Genomic DNA, 16997 nt, shown 5'->3' with positions numbered 1-16997 from the left:
ATTTGTTAAAAGTCATTTAAATTATTCATTATTTATAATAATATTTGTATAAATATTTATTTATAATAATAGATATTTAAGACCAAATCCAAACCAAAAATATATAAATAATCATAGTATTATTTATCATATGATGGTTTTGTTTTATAAAAATAATTTTGGCTCTAATTTAATAACAAAAATTTAAATTTTAATTGTGCAAAATGTTAGAGCTAACTCTCCTAAATTATATGGTGAGATCCTAAAGTATAGGAAGGGATCCAAATATTTAGCAAGGTTAAACCTTAATCCACACCATTATAAATACTTCATATGGCTGCAGCGAGAGGGAGAAGGGGGGAAGCAAGGCAGAAGAAGATACACAAGGCAAGGCAGAAGCAAGAAGGTTCACGGACAGGGAAAAGTGAAGCAATCATAAAGCACTCATAGCCTGAATAAGAACAACACACATACGGTGAGCAAGCTAGAAGAATCAAATCCCCAGTAAGTGTTCATTATGGAATTTGCATCCAGCATGATTACCTTGCAATACTCCTTAATTCATGCATGAATAATATTGGTTTGATATATATATTGAGATGATGTATTCATGGTTTGGTGGATGTTGATATTGCTTTATTCAAGTATGCATCTGTTCTTGATATGTCATAGTATGTTGGAGAAATTCTGTTTGCATGATTAAAGAATTATATCTGTCATTTAATTATCATTATATGAGTGTTGTTTCTAGCATGATTATGTTTATTTCACATGCTGTTATTATATAATAATGATGATGATGATATAATGGTGATAATATAAATCCTTGGTTGTCTTTAACATGTATGTGTAAGGTTTATTTTATCATTATCACTTGCAGTAAAGAGAAATAATACATGAGTAAAATAATATAAGCTTCTTGATTTGTGCATGACTATTTTTATTATTGTATGATGATTACATATGATCTTATTTTATGTGTGTGGTTTGATATAAGATGAAGTTACAGGTTTGTTGTATTCACATGAAAGAAACAGCATTAGAAAAAATAAAGTAGCTTGCCGTAAGAGAGAAAGCTGTAACATGCATGGTGGTGTTGTGTCAAAATGGAAAAATCCATGTAGAATTAATATATATTTTAATGAAGGCGAGTAAATAACAAATGGACCAATATGGCTCGTTGGTAGCTCCCTCCTCATTGCAATGTAGAGGTCCTGAGTTCAAACCCCATGTTTACTCTCTTTCCACTATAATTAATTCACCACTATTTTTCTATTATTAAAATAAAACCCATTAATTAATTTTCTAATTAATATATTATATTAGTTATTTAAAATAGGATATAATTTAATATAGTTTATTAATTAAATTTTCATATATCACTTAATTAAAATGGGCTATTTTGAATAATAAAAATCTAATTATATTTTTTTTTCTTCCTCTTTTCTTTTAAAATTTCTATCAATTTAGTCTAAGTTTTTCCATAAATTCATAAAAAAAAAAGTTTCTATTATTATAGACTAAAAATATTCTTAATTCATTCTTAAATTTAGTTTATTTATTTCATTTGTCATGAACTTTCTATGTAATAGATTTAATTCGGATTTTTTTTATTTCTTTCTTTTTAGTTTAATTAGGTTTTATTATTTTGTATGCCCTTTTAATTTTGTACTCGTTAATTAAGATTTAGATATTTTATATCCCCTTTTAAATTATATCCTAGTTTAAATAACTAATATATTATATTAGTTATTTAAACTAGGATATAATTTAATATAGTTTATTAATTAAATTTTCATATATCACTTAATTAAAATGGGCTATTTTGAATAATAAAAATCTAATTATATTTTTTTTTCTTCCTCTTTTCTTTTAAAATTTCTATCAATTTAGTCTAAGTTTTTCCATAAATTCATAAAAAAAAAGTTTCTATTATTATAGACTAAAAATATTCTTAATTCATTCTTAAATTTAGTTTATTTATTTCATTTGTCATGAACTTTCTATGTAATAGATTTAATTCGGATTTTTTTTATTTCTTTCTTTTTAGTTTAATTAGGTTTTATTATTTTGTATTCCCTTTTAATTTTGTACTCGTTAATTAAGATTTAGATATTTTATATCCCCTTTTAAATTATGTACCCCCATCCCGAAGCCATATAATAGCGTAGTCTTATTTTCCGCACTTTAATTTTTCCATACTGTGAATATAACTGTCTAGATGTATGCTAATAGGATTGCATGGAAAGATAAATAATCGAACTTAGATAAATTAATTCAAGATAATATATCATTTCCATACTTGCACCTCTAGGGTAACCCTCTCTTTGTTGCCTTACGATATTACGGTCATGTCCCGCGAATGTGGGGATACCCTTAGCAAAGACCCTTTCGATTAAATCATCATCATCCCTAAACAGATAAGTCATAGTCCCTTCGATCAAAAGGTCAATGTCCCTACAAGATAAATCATAGTCCCTCGAACGTTGCCTTCGAATATATGACCTTGTCCCTCGAACGTTGCCTTCGAATATATGACTTTGTCCCTCGATGACCCTTCGTTGTAGCCTATGATTAAATGATGATCGTCTCTTCGAATGCTAAGGTATCCTTACAAATGTTGCCTTTAATGACCAATCGACAAACCCACGATGTCCCTTTACATCCAAAGGATAAGACTACTTACTTCTTAATAGTAAGGACAGTTTTACCCTCCTAAGGATAGGAAATACCTATAAAGACCTTGGTTAGGTATAACTCTTAAATGCTTGCTCACAGCTTAAAATACTTTTCACACCTCACACTTTTCAAAACATCTTTTAGAAAATCACCACTTGGTATACATTCGCACCAGAATCATCGCCGAGTTATATTTTTCTAAACATCTTTCAAAATCAAACGAGATAAACACTTTGTATACATTAGTACAAGAATCATTACAAAGTTAAACTCTCCTTTCAAAATATTTTCTAAACACACCACATTTCTCAAACACTTTCTCAAACAAGGAAAACATAAGTGAGTTAAGCAATTAAGAGCCCATGGATAACCATGGATACAAAGGGTGCTAACACCTTCCCTTTGTATAATGTACCTCCCGAACTCAAAATCTAATCAAGGTCTTTCCTGTTCTTTTCCGCCTTTCCTTATTGGATAAAAGAAAAGTCGGTGGCGACTCTTGCTATCCGCAATATAGCTTTTCAAAGCAAAAACACAAAGTCAGTTCACCGTATCACAGAACTGGCGACTCTGCTGGGGACTCTTAAAAAGAGAGGTTACCTTAAAGATAAGATCACTTATGTTTTCGAATTGTTTCTTTGTCTGATTTACTTTTAAGGGATTGTTTGGGTATTCTATGCTTGAGTGAAAGATCCTACACCCGGATCTAGTGTACCTTAGGTAAGTAGCAAGAGATCATCGCGACTGTCCGGCGTATACTGGAATGGTTAAAATGATGGCTACGGTTAATGTGACATTTTGGATGTCTTGATGTTCCTCATGTTTACTTGAGGAAATTTTTGGCGTCTGCGTGGTGTCATCAAAGCATTAACCAGACCTTTAGAACCCTAATTGACTCATCCTAGCCATTAGAAAGTAGTGAGATAACTGACTTCGGTTCCGACTAGGGTTAGTTGATACTCGATACTACACTCTTTGAGATTGGACTTTAGGGAAATTTTGGTCAACCGCTTGGTGTTGCACTGAAGTGGACTTAAGGAAAGGTCAATGATTTGAGATCCTTCTAGAACCCGGTTACTATTCTAGGACAGGTTGAACCAACCAAACTTCAGTGGGGAGGGTACTTACCTATGGAACTCATGCAAGCCTTAAAACCTAGGAATGATTGTGGTGTGACTTGTTTGTGCTTGTTACTTACTTGACATCATAACATCATAACATCATGACATCATGGCATTGTACTAACCATTTCGAGTACTTAGGGATTTAACTTTGCTCTGTTTTGTAGGGCTATGGCTTCCAGAAAGACCATCCGGATCAATTTTGTAGCGACCTCTCCTCAACTCAAGGATTTAGTGTCAGAACTTCCTGATCATGCTCAGTTCATCAAGAAACATGGTTATCTCCTCAATTTAGTTACCACCGGTTTCAAGGAAGATATGATGAGAGTTCTATTCCAGTTCTTCGATCCTAAACATCATTGCTTCACCTTCCCAGATTATCAGTTGGTACCCACATTAGAAGAATTTTCCAGGTTGCTTGGGATACCTATCCTTGATCAAACACCTTTCAGTGGTTTAGAAAATATTCCGAGGTCTGAAGAGGTTGTCGCGGCTTTACACATGACAAAGTCCGACATTGAAACTAATTGGGTAACAAGAAGTGAAGTTAAGGGTTTACTTGCCAAATTTCTGATAAATAAGGCCCGAGAATTCCTAAAAGCTATGAGTGTCCACGCTTTCGAAGATGTTCTAGCATTACTAATCTATGGTTTGGCGCTATTTCCTAATCCGGATCAATTCATAGACATGAATGCTGTTAAGATATTTCTCACTCATAACCCTGTGCCCACCTTGCTTGGAGACATTTCGCATTCCCTTCACACTCGTACTATGAAAAGGCAAGGGACTCTCATGTGTTGCGTACCTTTATTATCTAGGTGGTTTATTTCGCACCTTCCTCAATCAGTCTTGAAGAATGAGCAAAATTTGAAATGGTCTCAAAGGATAATGTCGCTCTCCCATTCAGACATCCATTGGTGTCCCCAACCCAAAGAAAATGTTATCATCATTTACCGTTGTAGAGAATTCTCTAACGTACCACTCCTGGGGATAAGAGGGGGTATTACTTATAATCCTGCTTTAGCCCTACGTCAGTTTGGTTATGCTCGAAGAGATGGTCCACATGAAATAATTATCCAAGGCACTGTGTTTGACTATGACAACGATTCTCAAGGTCTCCGTCAAAGGTTTGTACGAGCTTGGGGCATGGTGAAAAGAAGTACTTTAGGACAAAAAAAACTCTATTCCTATGGAACCTTATCTCAGATGGGTACGCGCCAGAGCTCGTGAGCTTATCATGCCATATCTGGCAATCGGACCTCTGATTGTTGAACCAAAGGTTGAAGGAGGTACCCCTCAGATCATTCCTTATCCAGATATGCCTACCAATGTTGAAGAATTGAAGAAATCTTGGATCCAGTTGAAAGAGGAAAGGGATACTTTTGAAGCTCAGTTCTGTGCTGAAAGGAAGAAAGTATTAGAGCTCACCAGCCAGCGTAATGAGGAACGAAGTCTCAATGCATATCTCCGCCCAAAAAGAAGTCGTCCCTAGGAGACTTGAGCTTTCATTTTTTCTTGTAATGAACATTGATTAAAGAAATTATTAATAAAAGTTCCCCTTTTTGGTGGTTTACGCAAAGTTAAATTCCAAAAGTCCTTGAAAACATTTCATACATTGCATAGCATAACATAACATTGCATAACAGGTACTCTAAAGGATCAATGTTCTCACGGTCTTCCTCTCAAACAGAAAAATGGCCCTCGAACAAACTGTCAAGGATCTCCAGGCTCAGAATACTCAATTCCAGGAGATGATCTTGAACTTATCCAAGGGGCAGGAGGAACTGAAGACTCTATTGCTCGAGAAGAAGAAGGACAAGAAATTTGTGAGTTACATTAACCTGGGAAGAAGGCTTAAAGGACAGGCTCCAGGAGTCAAGATTGGAATTCCAAAGGATAAAGAAGATGAGACAGAAAATGATTCGGAAGATGAGAATGCTGATCCCTTCAACCCTGAGAACGACTATGAAAATTATGAAAATGAACAGTACTCTCCGAAAGATGATAAGTATAAGTTGCTGGAAGAACGTATGCTAGCTATGGAGGGTCAGAAGGCGCCCGGTCTGGATTTCGAAAGCTTAGGTCTGGTCTCTGATGTGGTCATTCCTCGCAAATTCAAGGTCCCCGCTTTCACTAAGCATGATGGTGCGTCTTGTCCTCAGATGCATCTGAGAGCTTATGTGAGAAAGATCCAGACGTATACCACTGATAGGAAGCTATGGATCCATTTCTTCCAAGAGAGTCTGTCTGGCACACAGTTAGAGTGGTATTATCAGCTCGAGAGCTCTAACATCCGCACCTAGACTGATTTAGCGACAACTTTCTACAAGCACTACCAGTATAATTCTGAATTAGCGTCTACTCGGCTACAGCTGTAGAATATGACTATGGGCTCTAAAGAAAGCTTCAAAGAATATGCTCAAAAATGGAGAGACTTGGCTGGCAGAGTCAAACCCCCTATGACTGATCGAGAATTAGTGGACATGTTCATGGGTACACTGACTGGCCCATTCTACAGCCATCTATTGGGAAGTTCCTCATCGGGTTTCACTGAACTTATATTGACGGGTGAACGTGTTGAAAGCGGCATTCGAAGTGGAAAGATACAGGCGGCTACCTCTGCAAGCACCAAAAAGTCCTATCAGGGGAAGAATGAATCAAATGTTGTGTACGGTCAAAGGGGTCATAACAAGAAATATCGTGACCATACTGTTGGAGCAGTTACGATTGCAGCACCGCCATCTCAAAACTTCCACACAGACAAGACAGGCCAAGAAGGCAGTTTACCAAGATCAATATGACTTTAGCACAAGCACTGCAGGGTATGCTAAAAGCAAATTTAATTACCCTCAGAGATCCTCCTGCAAATCCCAACACTACTTCTCCTCGTTATAATCCCAATGCCAGGTGTGCATATCACTCCGATAGCCCCGGGCATGATACAAACGATTGTTGGTTGTTGAAGAATAAGATTCAGGATATGATCGACGCTGGAGAAATTGAATTTGATCCTCCGGAGACTCCTAATGCCATCACTTCTCCTATGCCTAATCATGACAAGACTGTTAATGCTGTGGATGGCAATTCTCACATTACTAATGTAGCTGACTTAGCATCTCCTCTCCTGATCATCAAGAAGAATTTATTGCAAGCTGGTTTATTTCCAGGTTGTGTTGAAAATTGCGATCTCTGTATACTCCGACCCTATGATTGCTTGAAGTTGAGGAATGGTATTCAACGGCTGATGGATGATCGTACAATTCTCTTTGAAAAGATTCCTAAGGTGGAAAACCCTATTGAAGAAATATCTGTGATTGCTAGGTCCAAAGTTCTAGTGAAGATTACCGCTACTAGAGTGCCTGTGAAGGTTACTGTTGAACCCAAGGTAGCTCCCCTAATTATTACTGCACCTGGCCCAGTACCGTATTCCTCAAGCAAAGCCATTGCATGGAATTATGGAGGTGATGTTTACATCCACGGCATAAAGCAAGATGATAATTCTGCTAATCCTAATGACGTTGACATTGTTGGGACTAGTAAAATTACTCGAAGTGGAAGGATCTTCTCTCCAGAAATCTCACCTCCCGCCCCTGAAACTCGAGGAAAGGGACCAGTAATCAATCCTGCTCAATCAAAGACACCAGTCGAAGTTACTACCGAAGATGTTACCAAGCAGGAAATGGAAGAAATGCTGAAAATCATCTGTAATAGTGATTTTGATGTGGTAGAACAGCTGGGGCATACTCCGTCTAAAATTTTGATGTTATCCTTGTTTTTATCTTCTGAATCTCATGCAAATGCATTGATAAAATTCTTGAAGACCGCTCATGTACCTCAAGAGACATCTGTCGATCAGTTAGAAAATTATGTTGCTAACTTGGCTGTTGATAATGGCATAGGCTTTTCTGATGCTGACCTGACACCAGCAGGAAAGAATCACAATAAAGCTCTGCATATCTCCATTGAGTGTAAGGGGATCACCTTGTCTCATGTGTTGATCGACAATGGCTCTTCTTTGAATGTGCTACCGAAAGCTGTGCTCGATAAGCTTGACTGTAAAAGCATCGAACTGAAACCTAGTGACGTTGTGGTGCGTGCTTACGATGGTGCGAAGAGTGTTGTCCATGGTGAAGTGGTTCTCCCTATCAAGATAGGACCTCAAGTCTTCAACATTACATGTTACGTAATGAACATTCGTCCTGCCTATTCCTGCTTGCTGGGACGCCCTTGGATCCATGGGGTAAGTGCTGCAGCTTCGTCTCTCCATCAAAAGTTGAGGTATCCAATAGAGGGCAAGATTGTCACTGTGTATGGAGAAGAAGAGTATATTGTCAATAATGTGCATACCTTCAGATACGTCGAGATGGATGGTGAATTCTTTGAGACTCCTTCTCAGTCGTTTGAAGTAGTTCCTCCGACTAGTCCTGTCCTTAAGCCAACTTCCCGTGTGCCCAAGGTTATTCGTGCTCCTCCTGCTATGATTTCTCTGAAAGATGCTCAAGCCGTGGTTGAAGATGGTGGTCATACTGGCTGGGGTCAACTGATCGAGGTACCGTACAAGTCTGATAAATTTGGCCTGGGGTTTAGCTCTGAAAAGATAGTCAAAGATCAGATTGATGTTGTAGAAGATGCTGATAGCGATTGCGACTTGGATAGCTGGATTTTCCCAACAATTGGTGACGGACTCAATAATTGGAAGGCTGAAGACACTATCCTGATTTCCTTTAGTCAGGAGTAATTGTTATTGCTTATTTTAGTGTTTCAAATTTTGTAATTTTTATTATGAACAATTGAACTTCTTAAAGCATTGTGTCTATGCCCGGGGCACAATAGCTAATTTGTTAAGGGTTTTGTCATTTTCATAAGCATATTCACATTCAATAAATCAATGGACTTTTTGCATTCAAATATTGCGCTCTTTATCTTTCCTGTCATCTTTCAAATAAGTTATGTTTTCTTACACACACTCACGTAACAAATTGCATATCCATATCCATTCTGGATCCTGTTGATAATAATTCTGCTACTGTTAATTATGGCTTTAAAAATCCGATCTACCAAGCCGAGGATGGAAGTGAGGAAGATTGCGAAGTGCCTGGAGAGCTTACCAGACTGTTACTGCAAGAAGAAAAGACTATACAACCGCATGAGGAATCAATTGAAATTGTAAATCTGGGTACTGAAGTAGACAAGAAAGAAGTCAAAATAGGAGCAGGCTTGGAAAACAGTGTCAAAGAAAGATTGATTCAGATGTTACATGACTATGTAGAGATTTTCGCTTGGTCTTATGAAGACATGCCAGGACTGGATACTGATATAGTAGTACATCGTTTGCCGATGAAGGAAGATTGTCATCCTGTTAAGCAAAAGGTTCGTCGCATGCGTCCTTAAATGTCTGAAAAAATCAAAGCCGAGGTTATAAAACAATTTAATGCAGGTTTTCTAGCTGTTACTTCTTATCCTCAATGGGTTGCTAATGTGGTACCAGTGCCAAAGAAGGATGGTAAGGTGCGAATGTGTGTAGATTACAGAGATTTGAATAAAGCAAGTCCCAAAGATGACTTTCCACTTCCGCACATTGATGTTCTGGTAGATAACACCGCTCAACACAAGGTATTCTCATTCATGGATGGATTCTCAGGTTATAACCAGATTAAGATGGCACCTGAAGACATGGAGAAAACTACGTTTGTGACGCAATGGGGCATTTTCTGTTACAAAGTAATGTCATTCGGTTTAAAGAATGCAGGGGCAACATACCAGCGTGCTATGGTGGTTTTGTTCCATGATATGATCCATCATGAAATAGAGGTATATGTGGATGACATGATAGCCAGATCTCATACTGAAGAAGAACATCTCGATCATTTATACAAACTGTTTGAGAGGTTGAAGAAATACAAGTTGAGATTGAACCCGAACAAATGCACCTTTGGAGTAAGATCCGGTAAACTCTTGGGCTTTATTGTCAGTGGTAAAGGAATTGAGGTTGACCCGGCTAAGGTGAGAGCTATTCAAGAAATGCCAGTTCCCCGTACAGATAAAGAAGTCAGAGGTTTCTTGGGACGCTTGAATTACATTGCCCGATTTATCTCCCATTTGACTGCTACTTGCAAACCCATCTTCAAATTACTGAGGAAAAATCAAGAGATAATATGGAATGATGAATGTCAAGAAGCTTTTGACAAAATCAAGAAGTATCTCCAAGAACCTTCAATTCTGATGCCACCAGTTGAAGGAAGACCTTTAATCATGTATTTGACCGTGTTAGAAAATTCAATGGGGTGTGTGCTGGGGCAACATGACGAGTCTGGCCGAAAAGAGCATGCAATATACTACCTTAGCAAAAAGTTTACCGACTGTGAAACAAGATACTCACTGCTTGAGAAAACTTGATGTGCTTTGGCTTGGGCTGCTCGCCGACTAAGACAGTATATGTTGAATCATACCACTTTATTGATTTCTAAGATGGATCCTATCAAATATATATTTGAGAAACCTGCTCTCTCCGGAAGAATAGCAAGATGGCAGATGATTTTAACAGAGTATGATATCCAGTATACTACCCAGAAAGCAATCAAAGGAAGCGTGTTAGCTGATCATTTGGCTCATCAAGCAGTTGATGATTACCAATCTATGAAGAACCTGGACCGGATGAAGGACCCGAACTGGGATCCCGATGGACTATGGTTTTTGATGGATCTTCTAATGCATTGGGCAATGGTGTTGGTGTTGTAATTATTTCTCCCAAGGGTTGCCATACGCCTTTCACTGCTAGACTATGTTTTGATTGTACCAATAATATGGTTGAGTATGAAGCATGTATTTTGGGACTCAAAGCTACTATAGACCTGAGAATCAAGTTTTTGAGTGTGTACGGAGACTCAGCCTTAGTAATCAGTCAGATCAAAGGAGAATGGGACACTAAACATTCGAATCTCATCCCTTATTGAGAGCGGGTGTTGACATTAATCCCATACTTTGAAGAGATTACGTTCGAACATATTCCACGAGAAGAGAATCAGTTGGCAGATGCATTGGCTACCATGTCATCTATGTTCAGAGTCAGATGGGACAATGAAGCTCCCATGATCACCATTGAACGATTAGATGAACCAGCATATTGTTATGAACTTAATGCTGATGAAGTAGAAGAGAAACCTTGGTTCCACGAAGTAAAAAGATATTTAGAAACTCAGGAATACCTTGAAAAGGCATCCATCAATGACATAAAATTTCTGAGGAAGTTCTCCGCTTAATTCTTTTTTAGTAATGGAGTATTATATAAACGTAATCATGATTCGACTTTGCTTCGTTGTGTGGATAAAAAGGAAGCAAAAAAGATTATGGAAGACATGCATGATGGTATTTTTGGGACTCATTCTAGTGGACATACGATGGCCAAGAAGATTCTGAGATCAGGGTATTATTGGTCTACCATGGAAGCTGATTGCCACCATCACTCCAGAACTTGTCACAAGTGCCAGATCTATGCGGACAAAGTACATGTACCTCCTGCTCGATTGAACGTGTTGACAACCCCTTGGCCCTTTGCAATGTGGGGCATTGATATGATTGGAGAGATTAAACCTACTGCTTCTAATGGACATCATTTCATTCTTGTTGCTATTGATTACTTTACAAAGTGGGTAGAGGCAGCCTCATTTGCTTCTGTCACGAAGAATATGATGGCACGGTTCATCAAGAATAGTCTTATTTGTCAGTATGGCATCCCTGAAAGAGTTATCACTGATAATGGTACTAATTTGAACAACAAGATGATTACTGAACTCTACACGCAGTTCAAAATAAAACACCATAACTCTTCTCCGTACCGGCCAAAGATGAATGGCGCCGTAGAAGCTGCTAATAAGAATATTAAGAAGATTATACAAAAGATGACAGTAACATACAAAGACTGGCATGAGATGTTACCATTTGCTCTTCATGGTTATCGCACTTCAGTACGCACTTCGGCAAGGGAAACTCCTTTCTCTTTAGTCTACAGAATGGAAGCCGTTTTACTAGTGGAAGTTCAGATTCCCTCTCTAAGAATTATGAAAGATGCATGCTTAGATGAAGATGAATGGATTCAGACTCGACTCGATCAGATAAATTTGATTGATGAAAAGAGACTTGCGGTTGTTTGTCATGGACAGATATATCAGAAGCGCATGACCTAAGCATTTAATAAAAAAGTCAAGAGACAGGTGTATCAAATTGGCGACGTGGTGATAAAGCGTATCATTCTACCACAAGGTGATCCTAGAGGCAAATGGACTCCCACATACGAAGGGCCATTTGTAGTTAAGAAGGTATTCTCTGGTGGAGCCATGATGCTTGCTACAATGGATGGCGAAGATTTCCCGCATCCCGTGAACGCGGACATAGTTAAAAAATACTACGCATAAAAGAGACCCGCTAGGTCGACATATCTAGGCAAAAGTAAGGGCATCCCGGCGAACCAAAAGGGTTCGGGCAAAAATTAGGGATAAACATATAAAAATGTACACCCGGCAAGTCGAAAACCTGAAAAGGCGGCTTGGGCAAAAAAGGGTATCCTGGTGGACTGAAAACCTGAAAAGGCGGTCCAGGCAAAAATTAGGGATTAAAGCGTATGACTATGTCCCGTTCTCGGTCAGCTTCACCAAAGTCAAAGAGACTGAACAAGCCAATCACTTCTATCCGACAGCAAGAGATGAGATGCTTGAAGACATAATAGTAGTAGTAAAATTAAAATCAATAGGACTTTTTTTTTCATAGCTGTTTTTTTCTTTGATTTCTTGACAATTTCCTCTTACTAGGATTTCTGTCTCCTTGTATTAAAATTGCTTGTTTATAGGCCCTCTTTCAAAATCAATACAATTTTATTTCCAAAAAGATACTTTTGTTTTACTTTCTCCGTTTTGTTTGCATAAACGTCCATTGATTTAATTCGAATTAATATATGCATTTGAATATGATTGATGTTTACCGAAAATACATGCATAAAATAGAAATAGCAATTACTAAAAGACTTTAGGATCAAGGATAAGGTTTAACCATGCGTTCTAACAAATCCGGTTGCAAATCCTATTCCCCAACAAAACCAGTTATTCCCAGAAGAAATTGGCATTACTAGACAGACTGGTCATCTCTTTTATCCCCGATCAGGTTCTGTTGAATATTTCTACCATCAGACAGAAATCAAATATCCCCAGCTAAGAAAGGGTCATCAATACAAATATCTCCAACCAGAATATCGGGATTTATTTTCCCATGGCAAAAAATTTCAGACGCATAATTCATTCATGCATCATTTCACAGCATATATGTAGCGGTGTATTCGTTACCATTGGAGATATTGACTAAATCCAAGGTAAATCATACAAAGTCGAGTCACCACCGCACTTCTATTTATCCAAAGGAATGGTTAGCAAGCGAACAAAAACCTAAAAAGTTTTACAAACAAAACTAGTAAAAGAAACAGAGATCTGGGTAAGGGGGTTGGTTATGCAATGGGAAGGTGTTAGGCACCCAAAACATCCTAGGTACTCCTAGGGAGCCCTTTTCACGCTTGTTGCAAAGGTTATTATTTTTGTGAAAAAATTATTTGTGCAAACATGATTGAAGAGATGAGAAAAGAATATACAAGTATTTACATTTTTGTGTTTGGATGGATAAACCCATTGCCTACGTACCCTCTTATAAAAAGATTAGGATCAAAACCTTGTAGTTCGGGTATAGAACTCATCTCACAAAGATCACCAAGCACACAAGCAATTAATATATCAAGGAATTCAATCATTACAAACAATACAGTAATCCCAAATTGCACAAAAATATGTCACAAACAATATAATACAACAAGTGTGAAAAGTTGGCAAAACCCACTAGGAAGATATATCCCCAGCAGAGTCGCCACTTTTCTGTAGCGGTGTATTCGTTACCATTGGAGATATTGACTAAATCCAAGGTATATCATACAAAGTCGAGTCGGCACCGCACTTCTATTTATCCAAAGGAATGGTTAGAAAGCGAACAAAAACCTAAAAAGTTTTACGAACAAAATTAGTAAAAGAAACAGAGATCTGGGTAAGGGGGTTGGTTATGCAATGGGAAGGTGTTAGGCACCCAAAACATCCTAGGTACTCCTAGGGAGCCCTTTTCACGCTTGTTGCAAAGGTTATTGTTTTGTGAAATTTTATTTGTGCAAACATGATTGAAGAGATGAGAAAAAGAATATACAAGTTTATTTACATTTTGTGTTTGGATGGATGAACACATTGCCTACGTACCCTCTTATAAAAAGATTAGGATCAAAACCTCGTAGTTCGGGTAAAAAAATTCAAAACAAATGAGTGGATTGATTGGTCCAAAAGCCTTAAGGTCTTTTGTTATCAAAGGGAGAAAACTCAACCTGAAAAACCACAAGTCCACCATGTGAGGATAGCTTCAACATGCTAGTGAGAGGTTAACCCTATAATAAGCATGGAAGGCTCATTGTCCATCACTAAGGACAAAGGTGAGTATTACATCTACCATAAAGATAACTCAAACCTAATAGCTAAAGGTTATGAAAAATTTTGATTAAGAAGTGATCATTGAAACCACAAAAGCACTTGAGTGGGTTATATTTACCAATTAGAAGTATGTACAAAAATAGTCAAAGTTGACTTAAAGATTCAATTCAAAATGAGTATTATGAAAAGAAAGTTTGAAAATCAAAAGCCTAAGGCTTAGGTTTCTAATGTTGAAAACAAGTCAAATGTTTGCACAAAAGGTTTTGGTTTGGGTTAGGATGGGGAAATGAAGAAAAAAGGGTGAAAGGGTTAAGAAATGAAACCACACTAGGAGTTCCTCTCTTGAGATCATATAGATGATCCAAGTAAGTTCCCATCCTTTGGAATAAGCAAGCACAAAGCATAAGCAAATCACACAAGTCTCATAAGAGATCCTCAATAAAAGGAAACAGAATGTCAATATATGGACTTACACCCGAATCCTAACAACAAAACGGAAACAGAATGCCAATACATGGACTTATATCCGACTCCTAACAAATAAAAAGGAAACAGAATGCCAATATATGGACTTATATCCGACTCCCAACCATAACAAACAAACATCAAAAGCAAACATGCAAACAATCATCACACACAATATACAAACAAAAGGCTCAAACAAAAAGGGTAGGCTTTAGTCAAGAGGGGTCATATCAACCTCGACAAACAAGCCAAACTGTACAATGGTAATCTGTAGCTCTTAACCACTAACATTGAGAGTTAGGGTGAAGCTGATCAAAATGGAAATGAGGATGAGCCCTCATGCTCTTAACCCTGGCATGGGTAAGGTCATGATAAAGAAAGCGTGGGGATCCAGAAAGTGGGATCCTATTCCACTTGTCAGACACTAGACAAAGATCTTGGGTACATGTTCAAAAGCATCGGCACGTAGTGCGAGCATAATGAACGACTCACTAAATAACGGGGGATTGGCTACTAATCCCTTCTATCCGTCAATTGCCTCAACTATTGGAGGTCTTATCAAGTAGCACATGCCTCATCTTGGAGGTCTTTGGCACAATTATAAACAAACACAAACAGAGCCTCTTAAGGAGGACTTGCCAGCAAAATGCCTGCCAAAAAGGTGACAGGACTTCCAGACTATATGGAGTAAGAAGGTAACTACCTAAGTGGTGTATCAACCACAATCCAAAGCTCAAGCAAGAGCTAAAAGCAAGCAACTAATGTACCTATACAAAAGCTAACCAATTAATATTTCAGTCAAAAAACCAACAGATAAACAGTGGAACCATTCACAGTTACCAACTCAATGAACTATGCTCAAGCACTCAAATGAACTCATAAGCTCAAGCACCTCACCTAAAATCCTACAAAACAAACAAAATTTAGAATTCAAATCATTTGCATCTCACAAAGTGAGAACAAATCAACCATCAATGCTAAATGTCCCAACCTGAAACACAAAGCACAATTAGTATATGCACAAGACACTAGTACAAAGACTAAGTTCAAAACCAAACCAAATGATCAAAACAGAACTCAATCTTCCACATAAAGCAAGTTCAAACATGTCACAAAATGTCCTCAAAAGGACCAGCATCAATTCAATAAGCAAATATCTCAAATGGCATATGCTATGCAATGATCACAACAATAGCACAAAGTGAACTTCCAATTTAGAAAATTCAAATCAAAACAGAAAAGCATGCAATGGCCTTGAAATTTTTTATGCAAGTTCTTCATGTCATGAATAAACAAGATGCAAAAGATCAGATCCAGAAGAGTTCAAATGATAGATGAACAAAAATGCACAAATGCAATGTCAAAAATGTGACACAAATTGTCACATACATCTTCATGTGTCAAAAACAATGATAGCATATGAGAAAAAATTCAAACCAGTGCTCAAAAAATCATATCATGAGTGAAGATCAAGCATACAAAAAATCATATCAATTGGATCAAAGATGAAGATTTCACAAAGCATTGAATGCAACATATCAAAATAGCATGGCATGGATCAAAAAATTCACACATTAAAAATCAGACATCAACAAATCATGAAAATAATACCCAAACAAACTAGACATTAAAACAGAACTATGAAAAAAAATTGGAGTTAATTTGGATCGTTTTTCAATTTTTAATGAATTTTTCAAAACAAGCAAATGAAATGAGATAAACAAAATAAATGGAGGGAAAAGAAATATTTGAATAAACTTAGAAATAACCACATCCACACGATCAGGCGCGAAAAGCAAATCAACGGTCCATGTTTGAAACTCAAAACACACCGTTTCATTTAATACATGGCACGCACACATCATCAGTCAACAGCACGCATGGCAAGGTCAAAGAGATCACATCCAATGAAATGAACACGCAAGCGCTCGCATGGCAAACACGCAGACATAAACCCTAAGACACATCAGACGCCGGAGCTGTAGCTCCGGTCGTCTTCCCCGGTAGGATTCCGGCAGAGTTCAACACAAATTTTCCAGAATTCCGCAAATTATACACCGTTAGAACCGCCAGGCCATGTAGATTCCAAATATTATATCAAAACATCCTAAATCATCATGAATTTTCCAGATCGAAGCAAAACATTTTTGAGATCCAAACTTTAAGTTCATCATACATGCTCGATATTCATCCATTTTCAATTCTAATCATATCTACGTTCTCTACACAATGAGATCTACAGTTCTATGGT

The sequence above is a fragment of the Lathyrus oleraceus genome, chromosome 4, assembly GCF_024323335.1.
Source record: "Lathyrus oleraceus cultivar Zhongwan6 chromosome 4, CAAS_Psat_ZW6_1.0, whole genome shotgun sequence".
Taxonomy (NCBI): Eukaryota; Viridiplantae; Streptophyta; class Magnoliopsida; order Fabales; family Fabaceae; genus Lathyrus; species Lathyrus oleraceus.
Note: the sequence above shows the minus strand (reverse complement) of the source record.